Genomic DNA, 19489 nt, shown 5'->3' with positions numbered 1-19489 from the left:
CTCTCCCCCTCTCCATATTACCTTCTACCTCCCGTCCTCCTCCCTATCATCTGGTCCCATCTTATCCTGTCTCTGCTGGATAAATCTTTAATGGAGGTTTTATTGTGCTGATCAGCATTCAGAACTGTGCATGTTTATGCAGGCTCATCTCACGCACACAAACGCCTCAACTGTTCATCCTTCTGACTCAATTGTCCCAATTTCGTATTTTTGTCGTCTTCATCTTTACCTTCCACTCTTTCGCTTTTATCACATTCACAAATCAACGTAACTCTTCGACAAAGAAGCCATAACTATTGCTCTATTTCACCACTTATTTATTTACTGAAATTGCACGAGGGAAACAGCGCTGAACTCTTTCTTTGTTGTGCTGTAGTGTCATTGTCTTGCCTAGTGGAAGTGTGAGTGTGTGGGAGCAAAAAGGTGCCATGCTGTGAATGTAAATTCTGATTGGGGTCCTTACTCTGTGGACTGGTGAAAAGATGTCTGTATAAGAGACAACAAAGGCAATGACAGGTGAGGCTGGAGCTATGATTGATGTGTGTGTGTGTGTGTGTGTGTGTGTGTGTGTGTGTGTGTGTGTGTGTGTGTGTGTGTGTGTGTGTGTGTGTGTGTGTGTGTGTGTGTGTGTGTGTGGTGTGTGTGTGTGTGTGTGTGTGTGTGTGTGTGTGTGTGTGTGTGTGTGAGGGAGGGAGAGAGAGAGAGAGAGAGAGAGAGAGAGAGAATACAAAGTGTGTTTAAAAGACTCAAAGGTGTAATTGTGGCAATGCAGCTCCTCTGTTCACAGTGGGATAGCAGGGGATTTACGGTATCGCTGTCCTGCAGTTAACAAACACACACACACACAGTCAACTAGAAGTGTCGCACTTGGGTGTACATCAAAGCATTACAAGGACAGATTGTCCCTCTGTATGTGCTATTGAAAAAGAATAATGTTCTGTGTGAGAAATACTCCAGCTTTAAAATGTATAATCTTGTGTGTTTGTGACGAACAATGAGGGACAAGTTTTGTCCTCTAACAAAAGTCAGCGTATGTATACATTATAATCAGTGCCGTTAACCAACAGACACACACAGTCACACACAAAGGACCTTCACCATGACGCACATACAGTCCACTTTATATTCTGAAGTCACAGCCAAAAAATAATTCATGTGGCAAAAATATATGTGTGTGTGTGGATATGGACTGATATGTACCGATGGAGGGAGGGAAGGAGCGAGTGATACAGAGAGAGAGAGAGGGTAGGAGCGACCTTGCTGCGGGGAAGCCTTCCCTACAAAGGCTCTTTGTAGGGTCTCTGTCCAGCACACGTCAACACCCTAAGGCGCACACAGTAATATAGTATACACACACACACATGTAGTGTCACACAGACACAAATACAGATTTTGGAACGAAGTGGTGCAGAGAAAGACACAGTAGCACCCTGAGGGCAATCTCTCTCACCTTCTCTCACTCTCTCTAGAGATACAGTTTTAAAGAGACATTTCTCTAAGCTAGAGTACTCTCTTTCTCTTGTGTATTTTACTTCACTGTGCACTAGCATGGATTGAATATCTTTGTAATTTCCAAATTGGCTTGAGACTATGATAAGATGTTTTCTGAAACCAGCAAATATTTGGCCTCAAAAGACGACACTAACAGTTAACCCCTTACAAAAGTGGTCCATCTTTTTCTTGTAAATCGCGTTTAGGAACAGTAAACTCACCAATATCAAATGTTTGTGTTTTGACTTCATCTTATTATATTAATAGTTAACGATACCTCATTGAATAGTATATTGTTTGCATGTTTACAAAGAACAAAATAATGTGTCTGAAATTGACATTGTGTCTCCCACACTGCCTCCATGTCTAATTTAAGAAACGATTAACAATTAAAGCAGCACTCCTACACAGGATCAACATACTTCAAACTCCACATGCACGTATAGTATGTGCACATGTGGAAACACGGACATGTGTGTATAAGCAAATCTTCACACCTTGGCACATATACACTCGCAGTACAATACCCATTCTAACCCTAACTGGGTCAATCCACCATCTATTCTGCTGGGGGAGGGGGGGGGGGGGGCGGGGGGTGGGGGGGGAGACTTAGGTTTTGCTGAAATGGGGGAAGCGAACACCAGAAAAAGGAGCCTCACTGGGAACAAGTCTACAACTGGTGAATCTAGGACAGCTCCACGAAGAAAGGGGGAAAGGAAAGGGAGGAAGGAAACCAAATGATAATGGATAGCAGTGTGCCAGAAGAAGGTAAAGGGATACAAGCCCAATGAGAGCAAATGATGAGAGGGTAGAGGGCAGGAGGAGAGGAGAGAGAGAAGGATCGGAGAAGAGAAGAAAGAAAGAGGCTGAGGAGAGGACAGTGGTTTCATTAGTGAGATTGATTAGATGAATCGAGAAGCTAACAGCCTCTCTGCTCTTTAGCTAAATGCCATCTCTGGGCCTATCAGCACCAGCAACAACACATACATTAGAGAGAAAGAGAAAGAGAGAGGCAGAGAGATGGATGGAAACAGAGAGAGAAACTAACAGAAAGAGAGCATAATCATCATCATCACAGAAACACACAGTACAGTCTGCCCGGGGAGGCCTGAGAACACAAATATCAGCCAATGGCAGATCACCTCATGTGGTTGCAGAACTGTAAGCAACGGGATGGGGATGTATGCATGCGTGTGTCCAAGGGTGTGAGGAAAGAGGCCCTTGAGATGCTCAAACATGCCCCTAGATTTCCTATTACTAATCTGTGTACTATCAACCCCTCGACACACACACACACACACACACACACACACACACACACACACACACACACACACACACACACACACACACACACACACACACACACACACACTAATGACATTCACCCATCCTGAGGGCTTCTTTCTAAAATGTTGCCTTTTACATGGAAACTTAACAAGTGTGAAATTAGAAAGGTTACAAAATTATTCACACACACACACACACACACACACACAGAGATACACACACACAAAATAACAAAGCATGTGGCAAGTAGTGGAGCTCGGATGGGGGGGAAGTCCTAATTGAAAAAGCCTCTTCCTTCAAGGAGTTTGCTTCACAATAAGATAATTTAAAAAAGGGCCGTGTGACATAAACATTATCTCTGGATTGTCTCACAATAACTGACTGATATGAATTTTCATGAGCAACCCATATGTTCTGCCCGATTGACTGTAGGAATGTTCTTAACGACTTATTTCCCACAGATTCAAACTGAAGTTTTTTAATTGATCAATAAGTTAAAAAGTAAAAAAAAACACTATGCACAGCATATTCTAAAATGGTCCCCCAAAAAGTACTACTTAAACGCAGCCTATGTTAACACATTTTTAATAATCAAATTGTATTTTCTTTGCTGAAATCAATGTCTCTAGTTTTCCCTCTGGTCATGTTAGCGTCACCCTTTCTGTGTTACAGGTCACAATTAAAGCCTCTGGCATAAACACTTGATCACTGCTACTAGAAGGAAGTTAAAACGCATTCAGAGCATTTACTAAGAGAAAAATAAACATTAAGCTGACGGTATCCTAGCGTAAGTTCAATTCATTATGTAGCTGATGGCAGTAAGATATTTAGATGAATAGCCATGTTGCTAGCTTTATGGTCGAGAGTGTGATTACTCTTTTCAAAACTGTACAAAGACAAAGAGTACTGCAATTTCTTGAAATGTGAACAACACGACTCAGTACACCGGTGACTCTTGGGTAAAATAATTGAATTGTACCGGTTCAAAAGTCAACAGTAAGACTAACTCAAGAGATAAATAGAGAATAGTCACAAAGTTCATCTCGTCCGTAAGTCAGTGCAACCGGTCATTATTGCCTTCTTTCATTGGGTTTGTGATCATGTTCCCAGAGATCAGATAAGAGTTCAGAGGGATCAATGACCACGCACTACATAAATAAGAACTTCTAATGCAGCAAGTATCAAATTTAACATTTAACATACCATTTTCTATGTTTTTCCTGACAAATCCTTGTTTTTAAATAAGTGTGCGGTACATGGGATAGACACTCACAGCTGCTCGGAGGCAAACAGTCACTGGTAGACTGATTCTCCCAGGCTATCTTCACCTTTCCTCTCCCCCCCCCCCATAATTTTTACTCAGGATGGAGCAGTTTGCTCTATTAAATCTGTAATGAGATGCAAATGAGATGCAAATCCCTCCCAGAGGAGTGGACTGCTGGAGGGAGGCTATCTGATGTCAGCGTTCAAGAGAGAACCATTGCCTCAGGAAGAGACAGAGAGAGAAAGCGTGTGTGTCTCAGAGAGTGTGTGCATGTGTAAGAGAGAGAGAGAGAGAGAGGGGGGGGGGGGGGGGGAGGCAGAGCTGTTGAAAAAGGGCTAGGGCATTGATTGCAGCTGTAGAAAAATGTTTTTGATTTATCTTGGACACGAGCAGAATGGGACCTTCAGTATCACTGCGTGGCAGAAAAACTCAGTCGGAGAAAAATAATACCCTCAATCTGTCCTCTGTACAGCCCCAGATAGGAGACAGGGAGAGAGGGAGAGAGGGGGAGGCAAAGATAGAAAAAACCTGCCGAAATCTAAGGAAGAAGATGGAGATTTGGAGGGGGTGAGGGTCAAGGAGAGGCTGATGTCCTTTTGACAAGAGAAAAATACACCTTTCACTGAGAAATAAAGCTTCCCCTCCCTCACTGCTGCATTCCTTCTGATATAGCAACTCATCAGACTCACCCACACCACAGGGAGAAAGGGGGGAGGTAGAGGGAATAATAAACTGGGGAACTACATCAATACACTTTTCTGACATTTCCAGTGAAACTGTGTCTGTCGTTAAGTTTGTCCACGTCTCTGTCTTACACAAAAACTTGACTGTCCACCATTTTTTGCCTGCGTCCCAGTTTAAGCTGAGCTGTAGCTTAGAGATAAATGCATAAACTTGGAGCTGGACACAGAATGCCGTGCCCATTTCTCTAACCCTTGCTCACTTTCTACAAACAGACACCCAGGGGACCATGTGACAGTGATAAACCTGAGGTATTTTTAGTTGTGGACATAAAGATGGAGCATCCCAGCCTTTAAATTCCATCGGGACTGTAATGTTGTGGGTTGGAAGCTCCAGTGACCCACTATGTATGTGTTACTTTTATTTTTGTATCTCGGAAATGGCAGTCAGCCATTAGCAGCTTCGCAGCTTTCTCTAGCAATAACATAGCACCATTCAACCAATCAATTCAGAGGTGTGAGATCCTGGAAAGCTTGAAGTGCTCATAGGAATAGACTTCTTTTTTTATTTAAAATGTTTCCATGCTGAAATACATGACCTAAACATGACTGACTGGTGGTCAGTCATGTCCTTATTCATTATGTAGCACTGTACTATGCATTGGCCGTATATCTAATGTTATACTCAGCTCAGACACATGTTGAAGTGCTCTGTATGTCAGTCAGTCCTCGGCTGTTCACTGGAGCATGGCTGAGGTTAAGTGACTTTCTCAAGGGTACATCACTGGGTTTTCAGGGTGAAGACCACTGATAAAACACAAAATACTACATTCTACATGTGCCTTGTTTCATAGTATACACACAGGCACTATGAAGTTAAACTAAGATAAAGAAAATCAATTATTGTGTGCAAAACGTTAACACTACTACCATTATGGAAAACATATATAACAAGACACATCGAACATTTAGCTGCTTTCATGCGTACTTAGCAAATAAGCAGCATAGATGCTAGACTTTTAGTTAATAAACTCACAATGTAAAGATCCTACAACAAAGAACATTTATTTTGTTATACAGTCAATTTAAATGTTCATATTTCCACAGATGTTGCTCTTTCCTGTTTCAGGTCCTGGAAGTGTGTTTTGAACAAATCATTTAATGCATTTTGTTGTGAGTATTCTGTGTGTTAATGACGGTTGATTGGTTAAGAGGCTCATTCATGTGATTGTAGTAATGATGACTTCAATGCTGATTGAATAATCAGGATGAATGAATATTCAAGACCAATTTATCATGCTGCCAAGCACTTTTATATTTTTGTGTTCCAATATTTTGACAAACTTGGTGGATTGTTGTCATTTGTTGCAGCAATTGTACATGTTTGCACCAGCTCAGCCTTACTTTGAGCCGGTAACACCCTGCTACCATGAGACAGCATTATGTTGTTTATATCAAAGGGCCTTTCTTAGGACAGGTATGTTGACTTGTCATAGTGGGAAAAACACAGGTGTATTAACGATAGCTCTGTAGTATTCAAGTGTTTCAGCGACAATTAGCAAGCACACACTTCATCAGGAAGCAAAGCAGTCTATATGGAATCTAACAATTATTCATATTACTATTCACATCGGTGCAATGACAATGGTTTGACATGGCACTAGCGTATTACTTTTCAGCATTAAAGCAAAGAGCTGACAAAAAGTGATTGACTGAAAAGATTATGGATACACATCTTTATATATGAACTACATTTCATTTTTCCACATTTGCCTTCACATCTAGCGAGTGTAGTTGTGTATTGAACCCCAAACACAGCTGCATTATGTTCAAGTCATGAGAAGCTCACAAAGCACAGACAGGTCTCTGTAATTCTGCAACTCGTTTCCTATTTTGTCATTCTAAAATGACAAACAATGTGGTCCTTTTACTGTCACCAGGCCTTACTGAAACAGACCACTGATAACAGTTAAAACATTACACCCTAGTATCGCACTTGTCTGTGCTTGTCCTACTCTATTTTATTTCCACTCCGCATGGAAAACCATTAAAAGGCTTTAGTAGGGTGGACTGCAGGCTGATGAAAAGCTGCTCCTCTGTGATTTGGTCCCTAGGTCCCAGCCATGGTCGAGTGAGCTGCACTCAGACACCTGCTGCTCATTAACCACAACACAGAAAGGTGACCACTTCAATCAGGATATTAAGGCAGGAAATGAAATGGACAGAGGGGGTACATCTAGGGAGGAGGGGAGAGAAGAGATGGAGCTCTACAGAGTCCCAAGGTTAAGAATGAGGAGAGGAGAGGATTGAGGGTTGTTCTTTGGCTTTGAGCCCAGATGCAGTGTCGTGTCCCTCAGCTTTAAAATCCCCCCAGCACTCAGAGGTGTGGGAGTGTCTCTGCCCTGTCCACCTGACATCTCTTAACAGTAATAATGTATTCCCTCTTATTAATATGTTATGGATCAGAGAGTGTATTATCGATCCACCAGCTCAGCCAGTTCTTTTACCCCTGCTCCCTCCACCTGCTGCCTTCATTGCTTTGCTGCATCACTGAAGACCCATTTTGTATCTCCTGATAGAACCCCCTTTACTTTAAAAGCTCCTCTCGCTCTCTGCATTCATTCCTTATCCTCTTGCATTAGGACTGACCATTATAAAGTTAAACATAACCTGCGTTTAACTTATTTATTGGCTTGCAAGTCATGCGTAAAGTCGAAGAATATGCAATCATTTAACAGGAATAAATGTAATTCATGATTTATTGACGTAATCTGTCAAGCAAGAAAGCCAACAATTTTCCAGTGTCAACCTCTAAAATAATACAATATCGGTTATCTTTATTTATTTCATTTTTAATATAGTTTTAAACGCCGTTTTGACAAAACAAATACATGAAGACCTTAGGCTCTGGGTCCCAGGTTCATAAACCAAATTGTTAATTGGCAAAATAAGGTTGATAATACAAATCCTACAGTAAGGTACAATTAGTTATTTCAGCCAAATGTTCCGAACTTCCTCTGATGAAAGTAGTACCTACAGTAGTGAAATGTATTCTTGGATAAAGGATTCAGTTAATTCATCGCATTGGTTCTGTCTTTGTTTATTGTCAACACAAACAGAAATAATCAATTCCATTTTGAAAAAGATGAAAACATCTGCTGCTTGAATAAAGATTTGTGCCTAAAGTTTATATCTCCTCAAAAAAAAGATATGTATTCATAAAAAAGCAACCCAACGCTGACACAATGCATCACCATAATTGATGTTTGAGTTTCTGCTCCATTGCATTTAACTTACAACAGCTCTTTGGATCAGTCTGGAAAAAACAGTGACTGTGCACTTTGTGGCTGCACCCAAATTACTTCTTAACTTGTCTCTGCGAGGTAGGCCCAACTTTATTCCTGTCTGTTAACACTTAATTTGACCTTAACAAGCTTTGTTTAATAATGAATATTGCAATAAGATCAAAGCTCTAAATTGACAACCATATAGTTATTCAGAAAAAACATTATTTCAAAAATAAATCCACTTTAGGGCGTCACGGTAGGTTAGCTGGTGACCCGGGGACTGCTTGGATTACTGCAGTGGCTCAGGTTTGGAATCTGACCCATGGTCCCTTATGGCGCGTTTCCACTGCAACGGGGTAGCCCCGTTTAAGCGTCCCTAAGGGTCCTCGCTCTGGCCTCGGGCTGCCTCACTGGCCGTCCGAGGCCGTGGCGCATTTCCATTACAGTTTAGGACCTGTGCTAGCAACGCAGTGTAGGCGGGGCGATCGGCTTTGTTTTTGTTCACATTTCTCGTTGTTCCGTCGAGCTCCCGCTGGATTTTATCATCCCCAATGAGATGAAGGAACGTCGTCACCTCCTCGGTCGACCACGGTGTGCTTTTCTTAGAAGTAGCCATTTTTGTAGCTCCTCCGTTTACAAAATGCTGTGTATAAAAATGCTGCAAGCTTGCTTCTAGATATATATGCGACGCTAGGGATGAACTCGCGCGCAATCTTGTGACGATTCTCTCTGACCAATCAGCAGTCGAGAGTGTTGACGTCACTAGTTCAGCCCTGGCCCTGGTCTGAGGGAACTACGATTTTATGAGGCCGGAAAAAGTACCCGCTGGCCGGTACTAGGCTATATGGAAACACCACCAAAAACCGGCCTGGCCGCTTGAGGACGGTTAAGGACGCTTAAACGGGGCTACCCGCTGCAGTGGAAACGCGCCATTAGTGTTGCCCTTAGCTGCATGCCCTCTCCTATTTCTCCTCCTCTCCTGTCAGTCTTCTGCCTCTGGCTGTACAATTGAGTAAAGGCAAGACACCCAAAAACACCTTGAAAAAAACCCCCAGTATATTTGAATTCCTTTGTTTGCATTACAAATGTTAACTAAATGATGGATTATTAAAACTAATGATAGCAATATGATATGGATATTTGGATAATTTAGGGTACAGGAAGCTGCTTCTAACAGCGTGGAAACTAACAAAATGTCCAAACATATAACTACTTTAAGTCTTTTCTAGTTCATCTCTGACATCTACAAACCCCTCTCTACCCACACAGACTGCAAAACCCAAACACAAGCAGTTTGCGCTCATAACCAAGCTGCGAGACAGCATCAACACGCAAACAACACTTCACACATTCATGACATTCATAAAAGGAAATGGAAAAAGAGCGTAACCCTGTCCCGGGCACTGGCGTGTGAGACGGTGATTGTGTTGAGTAAATGTGATTACCTGAGAGTCAATCTCTGGAGGCAAACGCCACCGAGTTATTACATTCTTATTATTCCCAAACTAATATCATGGCCTGCCAATCACTTACCACGCATGCCTTAACCACATGCTGGTGCTGCCACACCAACTAAATAAGGGAGAGAAAGGCCTACACACACAAACAGAAGTACAGAAAAATAGAAAAGCACCCACACAGATCTACACATGCAGAATGAATCCAGACACATACACTCATCAGACTAGGCTGTAAGCCAGCCGACATTTACACACACACACACACATCCTCGGAGGGCCCCAAGGCGAGGGGAATTGTCCTCTTCATCTGAAGTGGAGAGGAAGTCCATTGGCCAAATTAGATTCCCGACGTTTCCTTACGGAGTTAAGCATCAATCTGCAGGGCTGCACCGTGATGCGCCGTGACCTTGGCCTATCACAGCGCAGCGTCTGGGAGTGCTCAGAGAGGCTCTTAATCAGACCAAGAGGACATGGGGCCTATGATGACATTACTCAGCCTTTATCTCTCTACACACGTCCCTCTGTTTCTCTGTGTCCGTCTTCCAATCTGCCCTCCCCTCCCCCCTCCCCTCTCTCAGCTGCAGGCTGAGGATGTTGCTCCAGAGCTCAAATGGATGCTTGCTTAACCTGACCTCAGAATGTAATCTATGTTCACTGATCCAATTCTGCGCTGACAGTTTGCCCTCACAATGCTGACCAAACACAACAAAACATCGCCCTTTTGCATCAAACCTGACCCATTTCCACTCGTTCTCCTCAACAGGTACTTCTACAGGTCTGTTCCTGCATCACTGATTGCATTCCAACATGCATTCTCTTACTCACACTTACATACATGATCCTCTAAACAACACACACACTTATCCTCATTCCAGAGCCACTGCAATCTCATTGTGAGTGATGAGATTGTGCTGAGATGGAGATGAATGAGCCTTCATTACAGCCATGATAGCACCGAGCAGCACCAGAGAGGACGAGACGCGCTCCACCCTGCATTCCCTCCATCCCTCATTTACCATGTCCAAGGGTTCTTAATGCATAAAGGACACAAGAGGACAATATACTGCGGAAATACAATAAATATGTGCATTTATATAGCTTGGACTTATACATACATACACACATAAAATAAATATGTGCATTTATATTGCTCATTCACACGCACATATACAGTGTTTCAAACCAAAGACCATCCATAGAGGCTGTATAGAAAACACCTACATAGATAATGTAATTCTCTGTCAGGATCTATCAAGGGAAAGCTTTTACCTCCACATGGATAACACACTCATCTTCAGCTGAAAACACACACACATTTATGCACACATTACTTGCTCAAAGCCACAGATGTGCAGCATGGCAAATGAATACAATAAAGGCGTAGTGTTTTAGGTACATTCGGCCCATTTGATGATTGAAAGAGATTTGTAAAATCAAAGATATAAAAAGCCTGTCTCATTCTTGGCAGGCAGTGTGCAGGGGATGTAATTGGATTTTCCCCCTCTTGGTTTAACAGAAGATGTTCTGGAGAGGTAGAAAGTTATGAAGTCTGCACAGCACCTGTATACACATTCAGACACTTGTACACAGAAATTGCCATACAGCAAACAGTGTGATATTACAAGTGCCAGTATGATACAGTAGCCCTGTGTTATTTTCTAACAAAGTAATATTACTGCTCATATCCACTCTATATCAGCGCCAATATTCACAGTCAATAGTCTGAGCTGTAGAAATACAGAAGCAAGACAAGAATTTTAACAACCTCAACACTACTTATAGCCAGCAAGAGTGTGTGTGCGCGCCTGCTGCTGAGTCATGCAGGGTCCAGAATGGATTAGCCCGAGTCAAGCTTAATTCTCAGCAGGTCAGTGTCTAGCGGTTACCTCAGAAATACGTGACGTGATATCATGTGATGTGATTGGACAAAGAAAGTTAGAGACAGGAAGATACAGGACCATCGTCAACGCATGCAGATAGAACCCAGAGTTCACTCACACTCCAATCATATTTCCCTCTGCATCTTTTTCTCCAGCTCTGGCTGTCATACAAACAAATGTGCCTAAATATTTTGACAAACGGAAACATTCGCTGAGGCACTCAACTGGTTTGGAGCCAATATAATGACTTGCAGGTTTAATTGCTTTTCCTATCCAGTCATTCTCTAAAATCCCCATGCAATCCATCTGTCAACGGTATTCACATTCCAGCATTTGGGGTTACAGTATAATCACGTAATGTATAAAACAACTAATTTGTCCATTAGAGATTAGCTAAACTATTGTAGCCTTTTTTCCAATTACCTACTGGCGTTATCCTGACATTAAACCCTTTAGCAAAACACAAACAAATAGCATAAAGATGACAAAAGTGACAGCAGGAACATAAGCACCAAATGGCTCAAGCCCTACTGTATGGTGAGATGACTTTCTCAAGGCCATTTCACCAGGGAAAACCTTTATTGTCATACTCTCTCAACCTCCTGCTGATGTGATTCAAACGCAAACTTTCAGCAGAAAGGATCCGTATCAGTTGGCAGCAAGTACTGTAGTGAACCTCAGGTGCTAGATCCTGTCATAGACACAGACATAGAAGTACAGTGCATCACTACTGCACATGCTGCACCTTACAAGACCACTTGGAGAAAAATCCCACATGACAACATATTTTATTTTATAAATATATTCACACAGAGACTTCCAAATAGCTGGAAGTGCACACAGCCTTGAGACAGCACCCAGCCCACAATGATTGATACTCTGACACAGGCGGGGGTTTTCTCTGAAGCCAAGTCCAAGTCAGTAAGAAAGACCCACACACACACACACGTCTGTCATCCTCACCGAGCTCTAGCTGGCACAACATACATCTCCCTCTCTCTCCTGCTTCATCCATCTCTGATATTCACCATTTATATTTTCCTCTCCTGATATCAGCATCTCTATATCTGCCTTCTGTGAGGATCTATCCATCTACAATGTGTCACAGAAGAATGTCTCCTTTAGTGTTCACATATCTTATCGTACAACTCTTCTTCAGCTGAGTACTACTTTCTTAACTTGCATACTACTGCTGCATTACAGAATGAAATGACATTTAAGTGTAGAGGGGTCTCACTCATGACATATTTCGGTACTCTGTGTATGAACCCTCCTTCACTGTAACTGCACAGCCTCTGAATACAAATGCAAGCCTACAGCAGAGTCTCAAACTCTTTTCTTACTCGTCCCTTTAAGTGATGACACACACCTGATGGATCCTGTGCCCGTTCCCTCCTCTGCTTTGCCACCACGAAGGTCACTACCGGCCCGCTGTCGCTCTTACCCCTCCTGTCTTCCTCTTCCTCTCTTTCTCTCTCTGCTTTGGCCAGCAAGAGGGAGAATCCTTGCAGGAGCAGGAAATCCTCAGCTACAGACAGAGATTCTCAGGGACTGCAGAACCTAGATTCAGCTGAAGCAAACCCGAGGTGCCGGCTGACTGAGCAGTGGAGGTGGAGGAGAGCGGCTAACGTGGCTAGGCTACGGTCTGCACAACAGCAGCCTACAGATACACACCGGCAGAAAGCTCAGAGAGTCGCTAGCTCAAAGCTCACCGCGGCAAAGCTCCGAGTCAGCAACCTAGCCCCCCTCCCCGCCTGCCTCGCTCCTGCTCTCGCTCTGCCTCTCCCCCTCCTCTCCCCTCTCAGTTACCACATTCCACCTAATAGCAGAATCCTCTCTTCCTCCATCTCTTAAAGTAAAGTATACATCACCCTCACCTCAAATGTTTCTCTTCCTCTCCATGATTTACCTCCAACAGAGATTCAAAATGTTTCAGCTGAGATAAAAGTCTACTCGCTCTCTTCAAAGGTTTTTTGTGAATATGACATTTGAAGAAAAAGTCTCAGGTCAAGTCAAACACCTTGTGACAAAGTGCTTTCATTAGATAGAACTACTTTCTACCACTATAAAGGAGAGCATTAAGACATCAAACTGAATCCATCTGCATGACTAGATACCACGCACAATTAATGATACAAATGTGTTTTGGTCATGTGGGTGAACTGACCCTTTAAAACACAGAGTGGCATACAGACACCATAAATGCTCACTTATGACAGCAGGGGAGACAGAAATGCAAAGAGGGGCGGTGGCATTTAGGCAAATCCACATGCTGCCACCTTCACCAGCACCATTTATCATGTATTCATCCTCTCCAAACCTAATGCCCTGACAAAGACAGGCTTATTCAGCCCTCCCTAACACAACGATTAGCCTCAGACAGACTACACATACAGACACCCTCACAGAGGGAAGAGATGAACACATAAACAGTGGGAGGGGAAGTCAAGTGGAGAATCCCCCATTGGGAAAAAAGAGCAGTCTAAAAAATGAGCATTACGGTTAAGAAGAGAGTTGGAAAATCATTAAGACGTAGCCTGGTGGTGAGTAACATATTCACATCGTTAAGGTTATTTGTTGAATAGTAAAATGTCATTACTCTTGTTCTTGCATTGATCCAACATAGGGACTCCATATGTCACAGAGCTCTGCCGGATTGTAGAACAAAACAGGTAAAAGGATGTGAAAGGAAGCTTCCACTCAGTATTTTCTAAAAAAAAATAAAATCCAGCCTTATCTACCCCTCCCTTTTCTCTCCATCCCTCACTCCGACTGCATTTTCATCCCTCTCTCTCTCTCTCTCTCTGTCATCTGAACAAGGACATTCAGTGCATCCCCACAAAAAAAATAGTCATCTCCATCCTCACGCATGGCTGTTGCTATGGCCACAGCAATAAACCTGACTGTGCTGCTTCACTCAACACTGAATGAGTGCCTGTATAGGATGTGTTATGCCCTTACGTGCTCTCAGTGTCAGATCTATGAGGAAACACACAAACACACACCTGCATCATTCTTCAACGCAGACCACATTTTCACATGGCTTCCCACAAATCTATACACCAGGATTTAAATGATTATCGGAAAATCATTCAATCGAGAAAATTAGTTTTGTCATGAATGCCGTCCCATGGACTTCCCGGTGATGAAAATGTTGTAAGGAACCACAGCGTATTGACAGCTGTCGAGTGCGGCCATAGGGCAGATTGATAAGAGAGTGTGTTAACTGTCATTTGGCACAGAGGAGACAGATTACGTTTAAGTAATGACTGTCTGAACCATGTGGATGCTCTTCCTTACCCCTGCCACTGTCACATGCTCATTAAGAGCATCAGAACATGTCATTACCATACACACATACGCTTACTAAAGCGTATCATTAAATAGATTTGATTATATAACTTTTCTGAGTCTCTGAATAACGACAACAAGTGCACAGTGCATTCAACTTCCAAACAAATGACTCGTCAGTACATTTCTAATTAGTCAAGAGAAGAGGAAAAAGATTGGCATTAACCTGGGCTTACTCAGTCTGCGTGCGTGCGTGCATCCTCCAGTAATTATATTTCCAGGCAGTGGTGAGCAGAGAGGGGTAGGCCTGTGTGTATATACCATTCAGCTTATCAGTCGGTCCAATCCTGAGGCAGATCAGATCGAACTGTAAAAGCTGATTAATTAGGAATGGTTGCTGAGCGACAGAGAAAAGGGGAGGGGAGGGGGGGGTGCTGGTAGGGGTGAGGTGAGGGGACAGATGGGTGAGGAAGTAGATGAGGTGCAGTATAGGAATGCTGAGGCTCAGAAATAATTGAACAAAAAATGTCCCTCTGGTTTGTATTTGAGAAGTAAGAGCTCAGCACAGCTTTGGAGATCAAAGTGTAAATGTTGCTAGCCATCTCTGCTGATGGAGGCTCGCTGTATCGTTCATACATGAAAAAGGTTCACACAGCATACACTCAAAGAACCCATGGAAAGATTTAAAAGCCGTTTGGTTAAGAAAATACATTCTGTGGGGTATAGCCTTGAAATAAACTTGAAGTCGAGTTACATTGATAAGATTCAGTGAATCATACTTTTACTTATTAATCTTTATCAATTAGATTAACGCTTTACAGTGATAGCTATGGAGTGACAACATTTGGGTGAACAAAATAAAGTTGGGTTACGTTTTTTGAGACCTTGCTTTGTCTTCGTGTCCTTCAATCATCAAAAGTATCGTCCAAAGCAACATTTGGTCATATATCTTCATGAAATAATGATAGGGCATCTGGAACCTAAATGTACTTAGTAAGAACTCAGCTTTACAACTACAGACATGATGGATTATAAATACAAGAACTCAAGCCCTCTTAAAGATGGCGGATATTCTAATAAGCTATCAAGTTAGCAGTTGTACCTTTGAGTTAGGGTTAGTACAAAGAAGTCAAGACTTATACATGTTACGGCTTATTAAAAAGTGCAACAACTAAGATGTAGCATTTAAACAAAAACAAAAATCTTTATGTATTCCTAAAGTCGCCCTATTATGCTTTTTGGGGGTTTTCCCTTTCGTGTGATATAGGTTTGTGTGCATGTAAATGATCTGCAAAGGCTAAAATCACACATTTCACCCCAGAGGGAGTTTCTCTCCCCCCACCCAAAATGGCTTAGACTCACACACAGATAGACATGTACAAACGCATATGCATGTGGACTCAATCACCTACTTTTTCCATTAGCTGGTAACTCCCAGATGAATAAAACATAGCCAATGATTATGCTGCACCAATCAGATTATAGCACACACACACATACTGTACAATCATATGGTAAGACATGAGAAACCAATTCCCCACGTGTAACACCCACCTATAGGTCAGGGATAATCATAAAAAGTAATTGGTACACACTCTTGAATATATTAGTGTTTGATTTGGCTTCCATTGAACTCCCACATATATTTGCTCTCTGGTGACCAGCTGAAAATATAGCGCAGTGTGTTCATCAAGATTTTTCTTTTCCCCCAGGTGTCCCAAAATGATTTCCCCATGGCAAAAAAAGTATAGACAATCATATATGAAGAGTGTCTTCTTTGTCTTCTCTAGATTTCATTTCTGAAATATGTTTCTCTTGTGATACTGTGAATTGTGTTAATACGTACGATATGATAATCATTTATTGTCAGATTAAGTCTGAAATTTGACTTGAATCACAGCAGCATTTGCAAACACCAAACAAGAACAAATATTAAGACACGATACAAGGAAAACTATCATTTAACATAACAATCACTGTGATGAATCATGATGATTAAAATATAAATATTGATCAAATGCAATGTTGAGTGCTGTTGATAATTAGTTGTGATTTTAACAATGCACTTAAATGCCAATATGGCTACCTTTCATAAACTTCTCCCCTTCTGAGTATTGGTTGTGTCCTTAGAAATGAAAGCTATTAGCAAGCTTCTTCAAGAAAGCACTTCAAACTTACGAAGGATGTGAAGAAAATGTAAGCAACAACAGCAAAAAGCTTTAAAGATATGAAAAACATATAATACAGGTTGTCTTTCCGCCATGATCTTACTTTTAACATCAAAGTATACTCCTTAAGTGTCACAATGTTTAGTTGTGCATGTTTACACTTACCTAAATCCTGTATTCGAGGATAATTCCAGGTTTGGCCAGGGATGAGTCAATCTTACTGTGTTGATCAGTGTTTAATCCCCAGGTACACACACACATTATGCAGGAATTAAGGATACATCTAAGTCAATAACAATGCCACTTGCATTGCAGCCGCTTCTACGCATTTGATTGGATATGTGTAGAAGCACCTAACCCTTGTTTCTACTACATGTAGCACATTGAAATGAATACATCAACACATTCATTCTGAGGCAGTTTTGTAAACAATACAATCATCCAGCCAACCTGCAGCCTCAAATGGCTTTTACACTTTCCTGCATTATGTTGCCAGACATCAAGAAATTATCTCAAGGAAATGGACAGTTTTGCAACACAAAGGAGGCAGCACACTTTCCGTTTCACTTCGTGAGCGTGCCGTACCAGGAAGGGATTTCTCCCCACTGTTGATTCTTGTTGATGGCTCTGTGGTAAAACTTTTGGAAGGAAAGGGACACTTTCTTTATTCTTCTTTTATTGTACACACTACTCGTGTGCTGCTGTGCTGTGCTGTTGATCATTTACCATGGAGATATTCGCGGAGAGACCACAGCGCCTCCACGCTCGGGCCGGGGCCTGCTTTCGCGTTTCCGGTGTTTCTGTGCTCAGGAGAGCCGCCACGCTGAGCTGCTGTGCGGAGGAGTTTATCCACCTTGGAGACATCGCGGTGGGAAAGGAGCGCCGGGCTGCTGTGCAGTGGAGTTTTCTACCCCTGAGACATCACGGTGAGACCGGTGCGCAGCCACGCCGGGCTGCTGTGGAGATATCGCGGTGAGATCTGGAGCGCCTCCACGCCGGATATATCTGGCTTTGGGATCTGAAGGATTCACCAGAGAGGCCTGCTGTCTTTCTTCAGCCCTGCATCTCCGGGCCTCCCACCTCCAGTGCCCCGGGCTCGGTGAGTGACGCCGCTTCACTTCATAACGGGAAGGGAATATCGTGGATGCTGTGCTGGCCTGGGGAAATGGCCACTATTGTGGCTCTGCTGTGCCTTTTGGCTGTCTTGGACGGTGAGAAGATTTCTAGTCATCCTGAGAAGTCTACTGGATTCATGTCTGTTCTGCCGTCCGCGGTGAGCATCCCCTGCAAAGGATCGGGAGTGCTACACAAACAATTACCGGTTACCTTGTCGTCACAGGCAATCAGTTCGACAAAATATGTTTGTCTTTATGTCTATGGCAGTTTTACTCCTTTTACTGTCAATGTTGTTCATGAAGCATTATCTAAGTTAGATCCTAAGAAACCGGCTGGCCCGGACAACGTAGAACCTTTCTTTTTAAAGATAGCTTCAGATTTTATTGCTCTTCCTCTCACTACTCTTTTCAACCTCTCCCTCAGCACAAATGCAATTCCAAAAGTATGGAAGTCAGCTTATGTCTTGCCTTTGCTAAAAGGAGGGGAGGCAACTATTTTAAATAACTATAGGCCAATCTCTAAATTGTCAGTTCTGGCGAAGGTGCTCGAACGCCTAGAGTGAACAGGTAAAGGAGTTTTTATGTAAAAATGATATCCTGTCTAAACATCAGTCAGGCTTCAGAAAGCAACATAGCACCATCACTGCCACAATGAAAGTGGTGAATGACATTACGAGTATTTTAGACAATAAGCAGAGTTGTGCAGCTCTATTTATTGACCTTTCCAAAGCGTTTGACACTGTTGATCATCGCATTTTGAAGCAGAGGCTACTCAGTATTGGCATATCCAGCCATGCAGTGGGTTGGTTTGTGAACTACCTCTCTGAAAGGTCCCAATGTGTTCACTTTGATGGGCTGTCTTCTGAGTGGTTAAACATTGCTAATGGTGTTCCTCAAGGTTCTGTTTTAGGTCCACTTGTATTCTCTATATATATCAACAGTTTAGGTGAAAATGTGGATGAAGCTACTTTACATTTTTATGCGGATGATACCGTGATGTACTGTGCAGGTCCCTCCATTAAGGAGGCTGGTGTTAAATTACAGGCTGTTTTTAACATTATTCAGACTCCGCTTGCTGAACTTAAGCTTCTTTTAAATGTTGATAAAACCAAGGTAATGCTCTTTTCTAAAGCTAAAAAGACTACAGACACTGCTTTGGATATTGTTACTATGCAAGGACAAGTACTTGAAGTGGTTACCGTTATAAATACCTAGGTATCTGGCTTGATGATTGTCTTACTTTTAAACTTCAGGTCATTAATCTGCTTAAAAAGCTGAGGCTTTTTCAGAAACAAGTCCTGTTTCTCATTTGAAGACAGGAAAAGGCTAGTCACTGTGACCTTTTTACCTGTGCTGGACTATGGTGATTTGATCTATATGAATGCACCTGCCCATTGCCTGGAAAAGTTAGATGCCGCCTATCACAGTGCTCTGAGATTTGTTACTAACTGTAAAGCACTTACTCATCACTGTACCCTATATGCCAAGGCAGGTCTGCCTTCACTAACTGTACGGAGGCTCAGTCATTGGTACATGTTCATTTACAAAGCCATGTTGGGTAAA

At 42.4% G+C, this 19489-nt stretch overlaps 1 protein-coding gene across 1 annotated transcript in view; it reads right to left on the bottom strand.

Annotated features, from left to right (window-relative positions):
- The window catches only part of dab1a (DAB adaptor protein 1a), a 209919-nt gene extending 196952 nt beyond the window's left edge, over positions 1-12967 (bottom strand). Inside the window, exon 1 of the mRNA XM_034229817.1 lies at positions 12722-12967. The gene's annotated coding sequence lies outside the window, so the exon portion shown is untranslated. The remainder of the gene's footprint in view (positions 1-12721) is intronic.
- Between the last annotated feature and the right edge of the window lie 6522 nt (positions 12968-19489).

The sequence above is a fragment of the Gymnodraco acuticeps genome, unplaced genomic scaffold, assembly GCF_902827175.1.
Source record: "Gymnodraco acuticeps unplaced genomic scaffold, fGymAcu1.1, whole genome shotgun sequence".
NCBI lineage: Eukaryota > Metazoa > Chordata > Actinopteri > Perciformes > Bathydraconidae > Gymnodraco > Gymnodraco acuticeps.
The sequence above is the reverse complement of the archived record's forward strand: the minus strand, read 5'-3'. Positions and strand labels throughout refer to the sequence as shown.